The sequence below is a fragment of the Rhinatrema bivittatum genome, chromosome 1, assembly GCF_901001135.1.
Source record: "Rhinatrema bivittatum chromosome 1, aRhiBiv1.1, whole genome shotgun sequence".
Classification (NCBI taxonomy): Eukaryota; Metazoa; Chordata; class Amphibia; order Gymnophiona; family Rhinatrematidae; genus Rhinatrema; species Rhinatrema bivittatum.
This window is the reverse complement of record NC_042615.1, coordinates 457,192,146-457,213,651: the sequence shown is the minus strand read 5'-3', so window position 1 is coordinate 457,213,651 and position 21,506 is coordinate 457,192,146.

Sequence of the window (21,506 nt, the reverse complement as noted above, 5' to 3'; positions counted from 1 at the left end):
TCTCTTACCACTGGATACAGAGGGTACAGGCCTTCCAAAACCTGACCCACTTTGAAATTAGCCTCTGGGGCACCCCACTCAAGATCAATCAATTCTTGAATGGCTTCCATTATGGAGAAAAATCAAGAGGCTTTATATAAGGAAACCAAAATTGGATTTCTCTTTGGCTGAGGCCCGGAATCTGCCCCAGGAACCCCAAGCATTTCCAAGATCTGGGAGATCAGAGTTGGCAGTTCATCTCTATGAAAGAACCATAGCATAGTTCTATATGGTTCTAATCCTGGAGGAATTTCACAATCCTCAAAAAAGTCAGGATTGGCACCATCATCCATGCCAACCAGATCTCTATCAGGAAGTCCCGCTGCTGCTCTAGGAGTACTCTGGTGATTAACAGAAGGTCCAGGGAAGGTTCTTACCTGTGCCTCTGTTCTGTGAGCATTGGATAGGGTTGAAGACTGTGCCTGAAGAAAAGATTGCAACCCTTGGAAAGAAGTATCCAAACCAGGAGGCATCTGAGGTGTACTACTGAGCTACCATCCCCTGCTAAGGAACCAGTTAGTGTAGGTCAAAATTCAGGCACTTCACCTGAGTTGATTTTACCCAGAGCTACATCCATCTGGGAAGGACCAGGTTTGGTGAAATCAGAGGAAGATAATTCTCCCTGAGTCTCCAAACAGCGCAGGTACAAGTTAGTGGGCACTTGTGGCTGAGATCTCCTAATATGACAGGCAGTGCTTAGGCTTCTTAGGTATAGGTGCCATTATGGTTGACAGTACACTGAGTGGTAGCCGGAGACGTGCATCTAGCTGTTTTTTTTTTTATATATATACTTCTAATTTAGGCATCCAAAAATTAGGTGTCCAACACTTACATGACCCACACCGAGACACCTAACTGGGCGTCCAAGACTTAGGTGTCCCAAAGATAAGCGCCAAAAAAAACGTAAGTGCACAGTACAACTTGTACGCACAGATAAGTGTGCAGCCACTACGGCACCATGTAACTTGGATGCACAGGCTATAAGGCCTGACTGTGCAACCAAAAACTGGTCACACAACCTGGGTGCACAGCTTGATGAATACGCTGAACCGACAATCCTGGTAGAGGGCAGCCTGAGAAAGGCTGTAATGGCATTTTGTGTGCTACCATGTGGCATGCAGCAAAAAAAGCCTCGGAGTGAGGCCTAGTCTAAGGAGGCTGTTCAACCTACCAGGCTGCCCATGTCCCTCAACCTCCCATGGAGCGGGACAAACGTCAGAATGGCACATTGAGCATGGAGACTGGGGGAAGGAGGAAGCCCAATGCAACAAAAGCCTCCTTCTAAGTCTCTGTATATTACATTTATTTTTTTTGTTAAACTTACCGGAGCTCGGCCTTACCTGGCTGAGCACAGAGATGGTCTGCGAGGGGAGAGGACATGTGCAGTCACCGCTGCGCTTGGCTTCCTGCACTTGCTGCCTTTCAGCTGCTTAAGCAGCTAAGTCCATGCCGGCTGAAAACCAGCTACCGGATCAAGGCACTCATCTGAGAGACCACGGAAATCACATCAGGAATTCTCAACTGAGAGAGGGACCATTTGGTATCACCGCAGGAGAGCAGGGCAAATTTATTTCCTTAATTCTCCTTTCTCAAAATGAAGCAATCACCAGTAGGGAAATGCATGTCCACCATCTGCTAGAAACGGAGAATACTAGCAGGCTGATGTCACTGCAGGGGTATATATACTAGGGATGTGCATTCGTTTTTTATGAATTAGACAATGTCAACGATATTGTCTAAATCGTAATAGATTGGATGTGCCGAAATGTTTGCCGAAATTTTGGCAAAATTCGTATTTCGTGATAGTGCGCACTAACAGAGTTAGTGCGCACTAAATATCTGTTAGTGCACATAATACCAATTAGTGCGCACTGTTTTTCTAGCTAACGAACTCCTCTGAATTGATACTTTTTAAGTTGCATTCTTTAGTGCGCACTAACATTAGTTACAGCGCACTAACACATAGTTAGTGCGCTGTAAGTTCTATTAGGGCACACTAACTAACCTGTTAGTGCGCACTAACGAGCCTTAATGTGCATTAACATCTAGCTAGTGTGCACTAACTCGTTTGTGTACTGCGCACTAATACTGAGATAGTACGCACTAACTGGTTGCTAATGAGCAGTAAGGCTCGTTAGTGCGCACTAACGCACTTCGGTGGAAATTGCCAAAAAAAAAACTGGACCGTGCGAAAACGAAATTTTTCATGGAGCGGCCGATCCAAAGCCCAACCCGATATCTTTAAATGAAGCACATCTCTAATATATACTGTGATGTCAGTTTGCTCCATCTCCATCTGCTGGTAGAGGTGCATAACCCACTTGTTCTGGATTCATCTGATTGGACGCTAAGAAAAGACCTTTGCACAGATAGAAAGAGAAAGAACTGTAGCAGCTACCTGTGGAAACTAAAGGATTTCAGATGAGCTATGCTATTACTTTATTTGATTACCTATCAGTACACACTTTCATTTTGGACACTCAACCCAACGTCTCCTGTGTATTCTTTAAGGCACCTACAGTGTCCTCAGTGTGGGAAAAGTGTACCTCTCCTATGAACACCAATAAAAGTCACCTCTGCCAGATTTTTGCCCTGAAAGTAAAACTTTCCCCCCACCTATAAAGGATTCATCCCCAGGAGAAAGAGGGACAGTGAGAGAGTTAGCTGGTGAGTGGTTCCAGCCCCAAAGAGACTTACATTCTTTTATGGCTCCATCGGGTAGCATTCCACAAGCGGGGATAAGGATACAATAGCTTATCTTATAGTTAGCCGCTGAATATCTTGGCCAAGTTAGCCGAATAAGTATATCTGGCTAACTTGCTCAGCTGGATAAGCGGCTGAATATTGGCCTCCATGTTATAAAATTGGGCTCATAATAGGAAAGAGACAATACACACTGAAATAAGCCAATAAATAAAAAAAATAAACCTAAAATATTATTCAAGAGAAGAGAGGGATCAGAAGGCCCCACCTTCCCCCTTATATAGGTTGCAGCTTCTTCATTGTTTATAAGCAGTGAAGATATCACCCACTGATATAAGGTTTTTATGTCCATGTTTCAGAAAATGCCAGCATAAATGCATATATTCTAATGTATTAAAATCAGGCATATTCATTGTGGCAAAGATGGTTTTGAAGATATAGAAGAGGATGCAAAACTCTTGACTTTTTTTTTCAGTTGCTATAATTATTGTTTTTTCACCCCTCCCCCACTGCTTTTGGAATACTACAATTAACAGTCTGGCAAATGCACCATATAACTACAATTAAGTCAAATATAGTATATGCAGCTGTTTTTGCATTAAGTAATTAAATCAAGCAGCACAAATTTAGGCACATGCTGAAAACCATGTTTGTAAAGTATCATTTTTCCTGTTGGCAAAAAAAAAAAAATGCTTCCCTCGCACACTCTGCACCATCTGTTTGAAGTAAGCTTCCAGTAGTCACACTATAAATAACCACAGAACGCCTCCTCTGGACAATAGAAGAACAAGCATTAATTCTAGAAGCCTATATTTAATTCCCCCCTCCCCCCCCAACAGCACAGCAAAAGATCTTATTCTTGGCTCTTACCTCTTTGATGGCTTCAAGTAGGGTTTATGTCCAAATAAAACTTTGCAAAAATGTTTTTCTTTCTAGCAACAAAAATGCAGTAAGTCACCTAAACGCTGGAAGAGGCACATGGAAAAAAAAATATTTCATTACTAAAGGAGCTGAAGAGCTTTGGAGAGTTGCACATGTCATACTGGATTTGGATTTTTAAATGGTGTCTCCTCTTTCCTGTATACCAGCTGTGAGATCCTCTTTTCAGAAGCGTCATGGTATGGGATAACATTTATTCCCAAAATAGATTTGATTTTTGGGGCTAGCTGCACTGAATATTGGTGAGATATATTTGAGCTAGGGAACTAGTATTTGGCATACAGTATTCTTGATATCTTGAAAATCAGGTATGGTTTAGGGTCGTTAAGTGGGTTTGGGAAGTATAAGAGCAATAAAGGCCACAAATCTGATTTAGGACATTTTCTATGAACCAAACTGTGAGGGGTGCATTTACTAAGCTGCATTATTGCTATAATGCATGATAAAAAGTGCTGAATATTGCTATTTCACAGCTAAATCACACGATATCACATGATGTTTTTCCTGCCCCTATGGGAATTAGCTGTTTGCATGCATGTGTATCCATAAAATTGCCAATGCATACAAAACACTGTAGGGATGTGCACTGATTTTTTTTTTTTTGTGTCATTTTCATTTCGGATCATTATATGTTTGATTTCATTTTTAAAATGTATGGGAGGTGTTTATTTTGGGTTTCCCTAATTTCAGAGTTAGTGCGCACTAATACGAAATACTAATTTTTCTGAAATTTCCACAATTTGTTTGTTTCATGGGGCTCCCGAACCAAGACAAAATAGACAATTTCATTGGTCATTGTGTCTATTTCATTAAAAACGAATGCACATCCCTACAAAACAGCTAATGCATAGGTAATTCAATGCAAATAAAATATGTGGCTGACCGAGAAAAATTCAGCCATGTTATTATATTGCATTTCAGGGAGGTGTAGTTATTTGTTCCCAGGGACACTGGGATTCTAATATGCATCCCGATGTCCTCGGGAGGCTGGTTAAAGAGACGTCATCATCAGCAACCCTCCTCCAAAATACACAAATGTCCCCTGGGATTCTTGGTAGACTGCTGCCCCCAGGACCACCTGTTGAGATGATTCCATGATAAATAAAAAAGTTTTAAAAAAAAAGTTTTGGAACTTGCATACAATGTGATACCCCTCCCCCTACTGAAACCCCTCCCCTTAGTATATCTCCCCCCAGCTCCAACCAAAGACGACACTCCCCACTCCGAAAGGTATACCATTCTCTCGTCGGCCAAGGGTCCATAAGCCTGAGCATAACACCTATGTTAAAAATGTAGTAAAAACCTGCTGTAAATTTAGTTTGGCTTATCACATCGGCCCCAAAGAGACCTCAAATGATAAAAATTAAAATCCCAATATGGCTATCTTTGAGCATGTCACTTGCATCAGGGGTAATCTTACACTAATTTAAAAAACAGCGCACTACAAATGCCCCCCTCCCCCACCCACTCCAGAAAACAAAAGCAAAACAGGGAAATCAATAAAGCAAAGATTTGTCTGGAAAAATTTTCCATCTTTGAACAGAAGACATTTGCAATAGTCTTAATCCAACCAAGCACAATACATATTCCTGAAGATCCTGTTGCGGTCTCCACCGCTTCCCCGCTTTTTGCTGAACTCAGGGCTCACCTCCAATGCCGGGAACGCCGCTTCCGCGGCTCTGCTGGGCCTTTGGGGCGTCCGCCATTACTGGGTCATCTCGCTGCTGCCACGCGCGCGCAAAGACACGCATTATGGACGTACGGTCACCGGAAGTCTGGCCCTGCCTGGGCTAACTACGCCACGCCCCAAGCCTGATTCAACCGGCGTTCATCTGCCTTCTCATTGCCTTGCAACGAGGGTCGTTACTGTTAGTAGTTCTTAGTTGCGCTTCTGCTGTTCTGCTTCCCGGTTGACCTCAGCTTGTTCCTGACTCCGCTTCTGCCTGCCATTGACCTCAGCTTGTTCCTGACTCCGCTTCTGCCTGCCGCCTGCCACTGACCTCAGCATGTTCCCGACTCCGCCTCTGCCTGCAGCCTGCCTTTGACTTCAGCTTGTGCCCGACTCCGCTCCTGCTTGCCGCCAGCCTCCAGTCTCTGCCTGCACCTGAGACTGCATCAACTGGCTGTCAGCCTGACCCGGGTTGGTCTCCCTTTTACTCTCTGCCCGGTCTGGCTCTTTTGCACGCTACAGACTCCGGGCTTGTCTTCAGCAGGTCACAGCCTACGTTCCGCTACAGACTCTGTTCCTGTTATCTGTCTGCTCCGCTCCGCGGCATACTACAGATCCCGGGCCTGCTCTCTACTGCTTGCGTAGCAGGCTACAGACTCTATCTACTGCCCCACTCTCGCCGGGCCTTCCTGTTCCCTGCTGCTGGACTCTGTGGATTACTCTTGCCCAGGCTTTCTCCATAGAGACTGTTACTGTGCTCCTAAGTCCCAAGGTTGTAGGACCCTACGGGCTCCTCCCGGGGGGTTCCTGGTTCCCGGGTGAAGACCTGTGCCTGTGGCTCCGCCTCCCGAGCTACTCTACCCAGGGTAGTTCGGTTCAAGGGTTCACACCTGGACTGCAGCTTCCCAGACTGCAACAGATCCGCAATTCTAAATGTCAGCAATCATCCAGTCATATTAAGCACTGATCAGCATTGGCTCAACAAGGGAGAGAGAGGCAGGTATTTCAGTCTGCCATGCACTGAGCTGGCCCTTCCATTTAGAGGAACAGGTATTTTGGTTGCACAATTGCCCAGGGGCACCTCAGCATCAGCTGCCACTGTTGTACAGTGCTGTGTACATGGACAATACTTCATAAATAATAAATATGACCAAGAGAAATCTGTCTTGAGCTCACAAACATTATTGATTGCTATCTTGAATAACTCCACGTGCATTTGCATGAAAAAAAAATCTCTCTCTTGTACATTTTGGAAACCTTGGACATTTAAATACCTCCAAGGTTTCCATGCACAGGAGGCAAGCCTCTTTAAATGAAAGGAGACTCTTGAATGAGGAGTCATGGGTTGAGAATGAAAGGGAGTAGATTCAGCAGTAATCTTAGGAAATATTTCTTTACAGAGAGTGCAGCATAGTGGATGCATGGAACAGCCTCCCTGTGAAGGTGTTGGAAACAAAGACAGTATTTAATTTCAAGACAGATGGGATAAACACAGGGGATCTCTGAGAGAGTGATAGGAATTGCAAACTGAAGTTTTTTTTGCCATTGCATTTCTGTTTCATTGCACATTTATTTGGATGTCCTAGTCAACCTCCTAACTTCGGAGCTTGCTGTTCAAATTGAGCTAAGCTCTATCCTTAGTCATCAAAATGATAAAAGAGAGATGAAGGTCATAAGATTGAGACTTTATGGATTATCAGCTCATGCTGCTTCTGTTTCCCCCCTTATCCCTCCCTTGTTTTTGAGACCAATAGACCTGAGAAAGGTTTATAAAGGAACCAGGACTTTATTAAAAATAATACTCAGAGGAGCTATCAAATTACGAACAGCTGTGAGTCAAGAAGACATTTTCAATGTCAGATTTTTGCAAGGGTGTTTTTTTTTCTTCACTAGTTGTTGGACTTGCTCCTGATTCTGAAAGCAAGCATTCAAATACATTTTAGATGGTAATAAACAAATATTGTTTCCATCCTTTTCCTATTGTATTCCCTCAGATCATGTGACCTTATTCCAATAGCTTGTTTCCATGAACCTTCTTTCAACATCATTTAAATTGGCAAAGGCAATGAATTCCTGCTTGTTCATTGCTATATTGTTGTCTTGATTTTGTATTTCCACTGGCCTTAAGAAACTATTGCTTCTATTTGTGTCTCTTATCAGATAGAAGCCTTCATTTCTGATTTGCTTTCCCAATTATTTTCTTTATCTTCAGTTTCTTGTAATCGTATTGACCGCCAGGTACTTTTTATGAAATTTGCCAATAACAACAGGACTGCGTATGTCTCTCTAACTTTCTAAGCAAAGACTTGTATTCTATAACCGTTTTTTCCAAAACAACTTTCCTTTTGGACTTCATCAGCTCTCGGTTGGTGTTTGCTTTCTTTGCTTCTGGAATGGGAATTTCATAGCAGGATGCAGCCAGTACTATTCAGAGGTTACAGATTTTGAACATCTGGATTAATCTCAATAATTATTTTCTGATTTACTCCGATAGAAAGGTTGTCCAGATGTCAGTCATCACATTTTGCCAATTACTGGCTCTTACCTTCAAATGACCCTAATCCCCAGTTTTTTTTTCATTCTCATCACTCTTGTTTTTTTTTCCTTTAAGGAACCTGGCCATAACTTTGTAAACATGCTGGATCTGACAGACCTGTCTAAAACGGGGTGTCCTTTCATGGGCCACTGCAATCATTTCATCATGGGAGTTATGGACATATTCCCAAAGTGAGCAATAAGAAATGGAGGAAGGAGAGGGATGGGGTGAACAGCTCAAGACTCAGCTCCAAAAGACACTTGCAAATTGTTCCTGGATAAAACTGCAATATTCAATCTACATCTCTTCCGTCTTTACTTCCAGTCTGGAACTGCAGCAGCCATCCATGGCCAGAAAGCAAGAAAACCCTTTTCCAGGGTCCTCCTAATATGTTCTCTCCAATAAGAGGCTCTTACTGTCAGTACAGTATCAGGTAGCCCTCTCTTCTGGACTGTATAGAATACATTTTCAAAGGCTTATGGGTTAATGAACTAATGGTCATGTTAAAAATATTTTAGCATGTATACAGTATTTTAGCATTAATACTTAGATTACAATTAATGTGGTATTCACTAACAAGTCGATTCTAAAAAGGCCCGTGCACGCAAATACCCTGCACATTTTAGAAAGGGCCCAGCCACACGTGTAACTCCCGATACGCACAGAAGTGCTGGGTCAGAAGAAAGGGGCTGGCGAGGGATGGGGTCTGAGTGGGGAGGGACACGGAGTTTACTTCTGATTCAGAGGAGCAGAAAGTAAAAAGACAAAAAAATTGGGGATAGCTAGGGTAGGTTTGGGGTCGGGGAAGAGGGAGGAAGGACAGGGTTAGGGAGGTTCCCTTGCAGTCCAATAAAGGAGGGGATTGGGCAAAGGCCCGATTGCATCTCCACGCAATTCTTTTAAAATCTCCCCCTGCGTGCGCAGTCATTAAAATCCAGCACGCATGCACGCGCGGGAATTGCATTTTATAACATGAGTGCGGTGATGCGTGCGCCGGGAACTGAAATATTCATCCTTCAAATAAATGTTGTTTGGTACTCAAGACTGAGTTTTCTCTGGTATTTGAAGCTGGGAATAAGGTTAAACTGACTAGGCAGACACTCAGGCTACGGAATGAGAGCTGAGTGCAGTACAAAGTGAGATGACCAAATCTGCATCGTACACAAAATTCTTCAAAGTTATTAAAACAGCAGATTGCGAGGACCTGCAGAAGGACCTTGTGAGAGGAGCAGACTGGGTAACTGAATGGCGGATTAAATTTAATTTGGAAAACTGCAAAGTGGTGCACAGAGGGAAAAATAATCGCATCTACAGGTCTAGGATACTGGGCTCTTTATTGGGATTCACTACCGAGGAAAAGGGCCTTGGAGTTCCTGTGGAGATTGGAGAGTACATTGAAATACTCGGTTCAATGCATGGCGGCAGTCAGAAAAGCAAGTAGAATGCTAGGAATTGTATGGAATGGAATGGAGAATAAAATGAAAAATATTTGAAGATACACACTACCTTTAAGATCATTGAGATCTTCAACGCAATCTCTGCTCGATGTGCCCTCTATCTGATTTGCTTGATGCATGGGGTTACCTGGGAAAAAGCATTTTCCATTGCAGGGCCCATTCCGTGGAATATACTTCCATTATCTGTACGTAGCTTAAAAGATACTCCTGCATTAAAAAGGCACTAAAAGCAGATCTTTTAAAGACAGCATTCACAGTAGGGAAGCAAAAAATCTCCTCCTTTCCCTCTTCTGTTCTCCTGTGCTGCGATGTAACATCTCCATTTTAAAAAATATTGTATTATTCTGTAGAATCTGTGATGCAGAAACGCTGTTTTCTAATATTGTATTTTATTATTGTGCAGGCTTATTTATGAATTATTATTTTTTATTATGAATGTTACTATTGTAACCTGTCCCCGAACTAGGGAATGAAATACTTTCAAATACATAAATAAATAAATATTGCTTTTGCATCGAGCCAGGGTGCGACTGCACCTTGAGTATTGTGTGCAGTTCTGGTTGCCTCATCTTAAAAGAGACATAATGGAACTAGAAAAGGTGCAGAGGAGGGCAACAAAAATGATAAAGGAGGTGGAACATCTTTCCTGTGATAGGATGCTGCACAGGCTAGGGCTCTTCAGCTTGGAAAAGAGATGAATGAGAGGGGACATGATAGAAATCTGAAAAAACATGAGTGGAGTGGAATGGGAAAATAAAGGACAGCTATTTGGCTTTTCAAATTATACTAAAACAAGGGGACACTCCATGAACCTAAGAACCAGCAGATTCAAAAGATGTTGTAGGAAATACTTTTCCACTCAGGGCATTGTCAAGCCATGGAATCTGTTGCCAGAGGATGCGATCAAGGCAATTAGCACAGCAAGGTTTAAAAGAGGTTTGGACAAGTTCATGGAGGAAAAGTCCATAAAACATTATTAGCCAGGTACACTAGAGATTGCTATGGCTGGAAATAAGAGGAATTAGACTTCTTTATGGCATCTGCCAGGTAAGTTGCAATCTGGATCGGCCACTGTCAGAGAGAGGATGCTGGGCTCAATGGACCTTGGTTTGACTCAGCATGGCAATTCTTATGTTCTTATGTTATCTGACATTGATGTCAGGCTCACTATTTGTAGTTTCCTGGATCATTCCTAGAACCCTTTAAAAAAAAATTGGCATTACATTGGTTATTCACCAGTCCTCACATACAGTGGCAGTTTTGAATGATAGGTTACAGATTATTAATAAGAGATCTGCAGTTTCATATTTGAGTTCCTTTAGAATTTTAAGGTGAATACTATTAGGTCCTGATGATTTACTATTATTTAGTTTGCCAATTTGCACCTTTTCCAGATTCACAGTGATATGTTTCAGTTCCGCTGAATCATCCCCTACAAAGAATGACTCCCATGTGGATATCCCCCAATATTGTCTGCAGTTAAAACCAAAGCAAATAATTTACAACATTTTTCTGTTATGATCTTAGCCTCCCTGACCACTCCTTCAAAACCTCTGATCATTTATTAGTTTAACTGAGCCCCGCTCAGGTTTTTTTCTTTTTTTTTTTATGTACGTGAAAATTATTAGTTTTTTCTTACCATATTAACATAGTAGTTGTCAGTAGAAAAAGACCCAAGTGATCTATCCAGTCTGCCTAGCAAGCTTTTATTGTTTTATTTATGCATTTGTAATTATTGTATTCTTAAGGTAATTGCTGCTCTGCACAGGTTACCCCAGTCCACATCACCGTTCTTTTAGCCCCTGGGAACCCCTTTTTTAACTCCTTTACCGTTTTTGTACTCACTACCACTTCCAGGAGGACATTCCATGCATCCATCACCCTGTCCCTGAAAAAATACTTCCTGACTTTGGACCTGACTCTACCCCTTAAATCTTCATATTATGAACCCGTTTTTCCACAGTTTTCTTTCCATTGAAAAATGTTTCTTTCAAGTGCATTATTAACACCCTTCAGTTATTTAAAAGTCTGTATCATATCCCCTCTTCTCCAAGGTGTACATATTTAGGTTCTTCAGTCTCATCTCAAAACTCTTTTGGTGCAAACTCAATACCCATGCTTTTCATTTCCAAAAGTGTATCATGTAGCAAAGATTCTGCTAACAAAAGTACTGCAACGTTTGCCCGGTCGCAGGATGACCCTGCAAATGGCCTCACTCATCCCAGGACACTGCGAGCCTCACTTGAGGCAGAGATGCCGTCATCATGTTCCCCTGAAGCCAGTCACCTTACTCCAGCATGCCACCGTCCATATTAAGTAGTCCCTGTGGCGGGAACTCCAGTGGCAGCACCCTGTGATGACACAGGTGTGGCTGGGTATTTAAACCCAAACTGTGCTCCCAGCCGGTGCTTCAGCAACAGGTCCTCCTGCTGTGCCTTGCTGCATGCAGTGCTGTTGCTTTACTCTTCCAGCCGGAGCAAGGTCTGTAGGACTGGGACAAGACAAGCAGGACATTCCAGTCCTGCTTGTCTTGTCCCAGTCCTACAGACCTTGCACCGGTCCTGCTCCCTATCTAGTCTCTTGCCTCCTCTTCCTCTCCTTGTTCCATTCTCTGTCTGACCTCTGGTGCTCTAATCACTGCCTGGATACTGACATTGCCTGACCTCTGCCTGCCCTGACTGCTGCCTGGATACCGACATTGCCTGTTCTCCGCCTGCCCTGACTGCTGCCTGGATACCGACATTGCCTGACCTCTGCCTGCCCTGACCGCTGCCTGGATTCCGACATTGCCTGTTCTCTGACTGCCCTGACTGCTGCCTGGATACTGACATTGCCTGCTCTCTGCCTGCCCTGACCACTGCCTGGATACCGACATTGCCTGCTCTCTGCCTGCCCTGACCACTGCCTGGATACCAACATTGCCTGCTCTCTGACTGCCCTGACCGCTGCCTGGATTCCGACATTGCCTGCTCTCTGACTGCCCTGACCGCTGCCTGGATTCTGACATTGCCTGATCTCTTACTGCCCTGACCGCTGCCTGGATACCAACATTGCCTGCTCTGCCTGCCCTGATCACTGCCTGGATTCTGACATTGCCTGCTCTCTGCCTGCCCTGACCGCTGCCTGGATTCCGACATTGCCTGTTCTCTACCTGCCCTGACCGCTGCCTGGATACCGACATTGCCTGCTCTCTGCCTGCCCTGATCACTGCCTGGATTCTGACATTGCCTGTTCTCTACCTGCCCTGATCACTGCCTGGATTCCGACATTGCCTGTTCTCTACCTGCCCTGATCACTGCCTGGATTCTGACATTGCCTGTTCTCTACCTGCCCTGATCACTGCCTGGATTCTGACATTGCCTGTTCTCTACCTGCCCTGACCGCTGCCTGGATTCCGATATTGCCTGACTTCCACCAACCCTGACCTTGGCCTGGTTACTACGCTGCCTAAAATGCTCTCAATGGGACCCTTGCCTAAGTTCTTCCATTTGAACCCAAGGGCTCAACTTGTGGTGGAAGAGGCTGGTATATGTGAATCCTGGTCCTAATCCCAGCGTGAGCGTGTCTACCTGCTTCTAGCAGGGGCCTAGCTGGTTCACTAGCCGGGCAGTACCAACTCGCCACAGCCCAAAGGACTCACACGCTGTTGCAAGTACTTTTTGCCATAGTTTAACACCGGGTGTGTATGGGATAAAAAGTAGGCACATAGTTTTCAGTTCAGACTTTTTATTGTTATTTCCTAATAGTACATAACAAATTAAATCATAGCATAACCAAAGAAGTTAGAGAAATGTCTGGAAAAATATATTTTGTATTATCATATATAAAAGAAAAAAAAATCAAAAGACTTCATATACTATAAAATCTGAGCTACATATAACAATCCACAGAATCCCAAAGTTCATGGAACTGCCTCATCCTACAATGTCTGTCAGAAACCATAGCCTCACACCTAAACATTAAGCACACCTTTTGGCTAGGTTCTCACGAATGTATTCTGACATGGCTTAGGTCTCCGTCTGCGAGAGGGGGGTAGATCCTACCCCGTGGAGGCTCCATATTAGGCAATAAATTTATCACGCAGTAGTAAGAGCGGCCTTCTTAGAGAACACATCGGAAAAGGATGCATATTGTGCAGAAGGTCAGGAAGAGAGGGTGCGGTTGTCATACAAGGCAGTGGAGAGAGACAGGTTCCAAACATTTCTCATAACAAGCAGGGCCCCAACGAGAGCGCTTTAGGGTGGCCCAATCGAACTGTGAAGTGTGCGGCTAAAGCCAGGGCAGTCCCAATACTACAGGATGGATGGCCTTGTCCAATATATGGAATGAGATGGTTTCCACGTACAAAGTGTTGCGGCTAGACTGCTGTGAGGGTAGATGGTGGACCCTTGGGCCGGCCTACTGGAGATGATAGGGCAGGCCGGGAGGTGGAGACACAATCTGGCAAGGTTTCACCCGGGGTCTGGGACCCCCCCGGGAGGAGCCCGTAGAGGCCCGGGCCCTTGGGACTTAGGCGCTGCTGTGAATGTCCGGAAAGGCTGATGCGTAGGGAAGGCAGGAGGCCTACTAGCAGCAAGGGCGGCTGGAGGATTGCCAGAGAGTCACAATGAAAGACCGGGTCAGGAAGCTGGCCCAGCAGGGACGCTGGGACCAGCGCAGGCAGGCAGAGGTAAGAGTTTGTGGCAACCCGGGTAGGGTTGACGGCAGGCTGTAGCGAGGTCGAAGGTAGGCCGGAGACACGGCAGGCCGCAGGCTGCGGTGAAGTCAGAAGCAAACCGGAGTCAAGGCAGGCAGCGGGCTGTAGCGCAGTCAGAAGCAAACCGTAGTCGAGGCAGGCAGCGGGCTGTAGCGGAGTCAGAAGCAAACCAGAGTCAAGGCAGGCAGCGGGCTGTAGCGGAGTCAGAAGCAAACCGGAGTCAAGGCTGGAACCAGGAAAACAACAGGAAACGCAACTGGAAGCAACTAGTCAGCTGGGAACCTCGTTGCAAGGCGTTTAGGGAATGACTGAACGCTGGTTATATCGGGAGCAGAGCGTGACGTCAGCCGAGAGGGCGGAGCCGGGCTTCCGGAGCTGGGCGCACAAGAAGGGCGTCCTCGCGCAAGCGCGAGGCCAGCGAGGAACAGGCCTGCAATGGCGTCTGCCACGTGGGAAGTGCGCGAACAGAGGACCCCCCGGGGCCTGGACCTGGAGGAATCCTGCGGCTGCCGGAGTGGAGGTAGGCGGGCCTGAGCCCGATCAGGAGAGGGGCAGTCGGGACCGCAACAGTACCCCCTCCTTTACGGCCCCTCTTTAGAGGCCCGAGTTTTTCTGGGTGTTCAAGATGAAACTGCTGAAGGAGGGACTTGTCCAGGATGTTACGGCTTGGTTCCCAGGTGTTGTCCTCGTCACCGCAACCCTCCCAGGCGAGGAGATACTCCCATCTTCGTTGCAGAATCATACGTCTAGTACTTCGCGTACCTGGTACGTAGGATCATCAGCTATGGGAGTAGCAGAAGGGTCCCGAGGTTTATGGTGGTAGCGGGAGAGGACCAAGGGCTTTAGCAGAGAGACGTGGAAGACGTCGTGGATCCGCAGCGAGGATGGCAACCTCAAATGGTAGGAGACGAGACCCACCCTTTCAGCAATCCGGAAGGGACCACAGAACCTGGGTGCAAACCTCCTCGAGGGAAACTGGAGATGAATGTTCCTCATACTGAGCCAAACCCGGTCTCCTGGCTGATATGTGGGTGCCGGGCGTCGGTGGCAATCAGCTGTTCGCTTGGCGGAGGAGGCTGAGAGAGCCAACTTGTCTTGGGTTGTTTGCCAAAGAGTCTGTAGTTGCTGAGCCATCATCTGAGCGGCCGGGGAAACACTAGGCATGGAAATGGGGAGCGGAGGTTTGAGCTGCTTCCCATATACTAGCTGGAAGGGCGAGCGTCCGGTGGCGGCATGAAACTGGTTATTGTAGGCAAATTCGGCCCAGGGCAGAAGCTCAGTCCAGTTATCCTGCCTTTCATTGATGAAGGCACGCAGGAAGGTCTTTAGGGAGCGGTTCATCCTTTCGGACTGACCATTGCTCTGAGGGTGGAAAGCGGTGGAAAAACTGAGCTGACCCTTGAAGCATTTGCAGAGAGCCCTCCAGTACCGTGCGGTGAACTGTGGCCCTCGGTCAGAAACGATGTCCTGGGGAAGCCCATGAATCCGGAATATAAGTTGGGCGAAAAGAAGGGCCAGTTCAGGTGCGGATGGTAGCTTGGGCAATGGGACAAAGTGCGCCATTTTGGAGAAACGGTCGACGGTGACCCAGATGACCGTCTTCCCGTGTGACAGAGGCAGGTCGACCATAAAGTCTGTAGCGAGGTGGGTCCAAGGTTCTGTGGGAACCGGGAGAGGCTGCAGAAGACCACACGGAGGGCCAGGACTGGGCTTTTGTCGAGCACAGGTGGGACACGAGCTCACGTAGGTACGGACATCCCGCCGAATGTTGGGCCACCAGTAGAACCGGTTGAGGAGTTCTAAAGTCCGTTCTCGTCCGGCGTGGCCTCCAGTGAGGAAGTCATGGGCCCAGCGCAGGGTCTTTAGTCGGTCTCGTCGGGGAACCACGGTCCTATCCTGGGAAAGGACCGTCAGGGCTGATAGGCGGACCTTGATAGGGTCCAGAATGTATTGGGGAGGCTCAAGGTCATCCTCGGACATGGAGGTCCATGATAGGGCATCGGCCCGAAGGTTCTTAGCTGCAGGGCGGTATTGTAATGTAAAGTCAAAGCGGCTGAAGAACATGGACCATCGGGCCTGACGGGGGTTTAATCGCTGAGCTTGGGACAGAAACTCCAAGTTCTTGTGGTCAGTGTATTCGGTGATTGGGTGTTTTGCTCCCTCAAGCCACTGCCTCCATTCCTCGAAGGCGAGTTTGATTGCCTAGGAGTTGTCCTCCAGCAGAACCTAGGCCCGGGATTTTCGCAGACAGACTGGATACGAGGCAATGGCATGCCCGGGCTGGCCGCAATACAGGCAGAGGCCGGATTGCTGTCGACGACGACATTCCTTAGGAGAAAGTCTACTCATACCCTTCTGCATGGGTTCCTCCTCTGCTGGATTTTGCAATGTGTTCAGTCTAGAACGTCGAGCTCAGGACAGCCCTGGTGCAGGCTTCCGGGATGCTCTGGACTCAAGAGAGCGCTCTTGTAGTCGACGGTCGATATGCCCAGTAAGGTCAATCAGAGAGTCCAAGGAGGAGGGCAATTCATGAATCGCTAACATATCTAATCTGAGGACTCAAACCTTCGAGAAAAATGGAACGTAGACAGTCAGAGTCCCAATGTAATTCTGAAGCGAGGGTTCGGTATTCAATGACGTAGTCCGTTAAAGGGCAAGAGCCTTGTTGGAGATGACCCAGAAAAGGCTCATCGACCAGGGTCTTCGAAGACGGACCGAAACAGGGCCAGGAACCTTGGAAGGTCTCGAAGGGCCGAGTCTGCTCACTTCCAGAGAGGTGACGGCCAGGCCAAGGCCTTACTATCCAAAAGGGCCAAGATGTATGTAGTCTTGGTGATCACGTCTGGGAAGTAAGCAGGTTGCAGGCAGTAGTGCATATTGCATTGATTCAAGAAAACCCTGCACATAAGAGAGTTCACTGAAAAGCGTGGAGGTGCTGGCAAGGGCACAGTCAGCCGAGGAGCCGGCGTAGAGGTGGAGGTATTGAGCTTGATAGACATGGTAGTGGCAGTCACGGTAGCATCTAGTTGAGAGCTCAGGTTGTCTATGGCAGCTGCCAGAGACTCCAAGAATTTTTGCTGTTCGCTGATCCTTTGTGCCAGGCCAGGAATGGCCTGGAAGGCCGAGACCTCTGCCGGGTCCATGGACTTGGCAATCTGTTATGGTTTGTGGGTATGTGGACCTTTGGCTCGAGATGGGAGTTGCTTCCACCTGTGGGGAGGAGCCCCACAGGTCCATACCATCGGGAGGCGAGGTCAGGCACAGCGGGGAGCTCTGGGTGAGGCTATGGATAGGCCCCAAGGAGCCAGGAGAATTACCCCAGTAGGATGACAGGTTGGCGATGATACCTGGGCAGAGACCCTGAAGGGGAAGGCGCCAGACAAGCCGCAGAGCGGGAGGCGCGGGACTGACCATGCAGGAGGTGTTCCAGAGAAGTAACCCTGAGGGGTGGAGCTGCGCAGCGTAGGAGGTGTAGATGTAATGACTTAGGCCAGCCTGCGGAGCAGGGAAGCCAGAGTCAGGTCTCCACTGATGATGTATGCACAACCCTGAGGAGTGGGAAGCTCTGACAGTCTCTGTATACCACGGAAGCACTGCCCTGAGGAGCTGGGGAGTTCTGGCAGTCCAAGTACAGCACGTAGGCGCGAACCCGAGGAGCAGGGAGGCCCGGACAGTTGCAGTGTAGCACGAGAGCACTGCCGCGAGGAACGGGGAAGTACTGACAGTTTCTTGAGTAGCACATAGGCGCAGCCCCCGAGGAACGGGGAGGCGCTGACAGTGTTGTACAGCACATAGGCACAACCCTGAGGAGCGGGGAAGCACTGAGGTAGAACTCCTGAGTGGCAGGGGTGTTCCAGGGGCAGCCCCGAGGAGTGGGGAGCCTTGCAGGGTAGGACTCCAGGAGGCGCAGGGCCAGCCTAAGGAGCGGGGGAGGCCAGAAGACAAAGTCCCCGTAGAGTGCGCACACTGGCCCCCGAGGAGTGGGTATCAGACAGAGTCCAAGTCCAAGGAGACCGATAGCGTAGCCACAGGAACACAAAGACAGGAGCTTGTAGAGGCGTATGAAACTTGTTGCCAAGTCGGCTAGCTGGGGGTGAAGGTGGAGCTTAAGTACCCAGGTCCAATGACATCGTCAATCAGAGACGCCCCCGAGGTTCCCGCCAAAGAGGCTTCAAAGGAGGGTGCGGTGGCTCGTGCGTGCACCTAGGAAAGCCCAAAGTCGACGTGGGTGACGGCGGCGTCCAGGCCACCATGAGGAGCCCTGAGGAATGTGGCGGTGGAGTCTGGCCTGCGCTGCAAGCAGACCCGGGGAGGGCAGGAGAACGGTGCAGGAAGTTAAGTAAACATGGTCGCAACTGTCTGCTACCGACGAGCATAACACTACTATTGTAGTAATTTTCAAAAGCTATTTACTGGTGTAAAGTGCACTTATGTGGGTAAATCCTATGGACAATTCAAAGGCATTCATTGCAGCAATTTTCAAAAGTCCATTAATTGGGTAATGTGCATTTACCTGTGTAAAACCCATTTTTGCGACCCTCGAGGATTAAGTGTGTGCATCACTGGCCTAGACTATAAGCTTCTGTGCTCATTGCCTTCCAGTTATGTCTCCTTGCCTTGTCTATACTTTGTGAGGTAAATATTCAAAGAGCTGGTGAGTGGGTAAGTTATCTAGGTAAAGTTATGCATGTAATTTAGCCCATATATTCAGTAGGATTTACCCAGAGAAGTCTGCCACTGAATGTACCCAAATAAAGTTATGCACATAACTTCCTGGCTAACTTTAGCACAGCTCTTTTTCCAATCAGACTTATATGTATAATTTTCACTGAACAGCAAGCGCTTACAAGTCAATTTTCAAAGGCCCGAGTGTGCAAATACTGGGGTTTATGCATGTGCCAGGCCTTGCGCGTGTCGTGTGCATTTTATAATGGGTTCCTTAATTGGAGTGGACTGGGAGAGAACTGGGGGAGGCCCAATTGCGTCGCCCCCCTGTGTGCACCACACGCATGTGCACCCAGCCATTAGATTTTTTAGCATGCGCGCAAATGTGCACACGCTTCTTTGAAAATCGACCCCTTAATGTGTGCCCTCGCCAATTAGAGCTGAGTCCACCCCCTTGGAATGCTCCCAGTGCCGTCTCTTTTTATCCAGATAAATTTTGTGCTCACAAAATGTATCCACCTGGTGGGGAAAAATATTCAAATTTTGTTTGGCTAACTCCAAAAGAGTAGGACAAAGCTTTGAATTTTGACATCTATACATCCTCATATCTGTTCCCTTTTTCTATCCTGTTGTTCAAGGGTAGCCTAATGAGCGCTTCACTTTTGTGTCTCATTTCACAATTGTCATTTGTCATTTGTCAATTGGCTTCCATCTGCCATTATTTTTAACTCTAGTTTAAAAATCTGTCAACTTATGATCTGAATCTGTTACCTAAGACCATTTTCTTCTTACAGAAAGATATAAGCCATCACTATATGCTGCCAGTCCTCAATATATCTAACATCTTTTTCTTTTCACCAAGTTTTGAGCCATATATTGAATTTGGTGATACCACATAGAGTTTCCTTTCCTTTACCATGAACAACTAATAGTTCTGTAACACACACACATCCCCCACCCCACCCATAGGGGTGTCACTTTCAGGCTCTCAAGGATTGGGAAAAACAGACTGCATGCCCAGATCAGGATTCAACCAGTTGGCTACTAAAATAGTCATAAGAACATCATATTTTCCATACTCAGTCAGACCAAAGGTCCATCAAACCCAGTATCCTGTTTCCAACAGTGGCCAATCCAGGTCACAAGCACCTGGCAGGATCCCACAGGGTAGATAGATTCCATGCTGCTTATCTCAGGGATAAATGTGGATTTCTGCAACTCTACCATAATAATGATTTATGAACTTTTCCTCCAGGAACTTGTCCAAACCTTTTTTCAAGCGCAGCTACACTAATATCTTTCAGCACATCCTCTGGCAATGAATTCCAGAGCTTAATTATGCATTGAGTAAAAACATATTTCCTCTTATTAGTTTTAAATGTATTACCTAGTAACTTCATTGTGTGTCCCCTGGTCTTTGAACTCTTTGAACACTTTGTTCCACACTCCGCTCATTATTTTATAGACCTCTATCATATCTCCCCTCAGCTGTCTCTTCACCAGGCTGAAGAGCTCTAACCTCTTTAGCCTTTCTTCATAGGGGAATTCTGCCATCCCCTTTATCATTTTGGTTGCCCTTCTCTATACCTTTTCTAATTCTGCTATATCTTTCAAGAGATGTGATGACCAGAGCTGCACACAATGCTCAAGATGAGCTTGCACCATGGAGCAATACAGAGGCATTGTGATATTCTGTTTTATTCTCTATTCTTTTCCTAATAATTCCTAGCATTTTATTTGCTTTCTTGGCTGCTGCTGCCCACTGAGCAGCAGATTTCAACAGATTTTCAACAATGACACCTTGATCCTTTTCCTGAGTGGTGACTCCTAATGTAGAACCTTGCATTATATAGCCATAAATTGGGTATCTCTTCCCTAAGTGCATCACTTTGCACATGTCCATATTAAATCTCTTTTGCATGCCCAGTCTCCCAGCTTTGCTATGTCCTCTTGCAATTTCTCATAATCCCCTTGGGTTTTAATAACTTTGAATAATTTTGTGTTATTTGCAAATGTGATCACCTCACTTTTTATTGCAATTTCCATGTAATTTTATAAATATATTAAAAAGCAGTGGTCCCAGAACAGATCTCTGGGGCACTTCAATATTCACCTTGTTTTTTATCTTTTAACCACTTGGCAATCCACAATAGGACACTGTCTCCATCCCGTGACTTTTTAATTTCTTAAGAAAACCTGGTTGTTTCTTGAGGCTTTCGACCATGAACATATTTCACCAGCTTTCCTCTCAATATTGTATTGATTTTTGTTTTCCAGCAAATTGCTGTTGATTTCATGTTCCCCCTTCACTAATTGTAATTCCATTGTTAAGGGTTTTATGTTCTATGTAAATTGTTATTTTCAGCCTCCTTGGTCTGTTGTCTTGTAACTCACTTTGAGCTCATAAGATGGAAGAGCATATAATAAAAAAAATTGATGATGATGATGATGATGGATTTTGTCATATATTTTCTGGAAATCCAGGTACACTATATCAACTGGTTAACATTTATCCACGTGCTTATTTACTCCCTCAAAAAAATGTAGTAGATTGGTGAGGCAAGACTTCCCTTGACTAGATGCATGTTGCCTTTGTCCCTTTAAACTATGAACATAAGAACATGACATACTGGGTCAGACCAAGGATCCATCAAGCCCAGCATCCTGTTTCCAACAGTGGCCAATCCAGGCCACAAGAACCTGGCAAGTACCCAAAAAGTAAGTCTATTTCATGTTACTGTTGCTAGCCACAGCAGTGGCTATTTTCTAAGTCAACCTAATTAATAGCAGGTAATAGGGGTG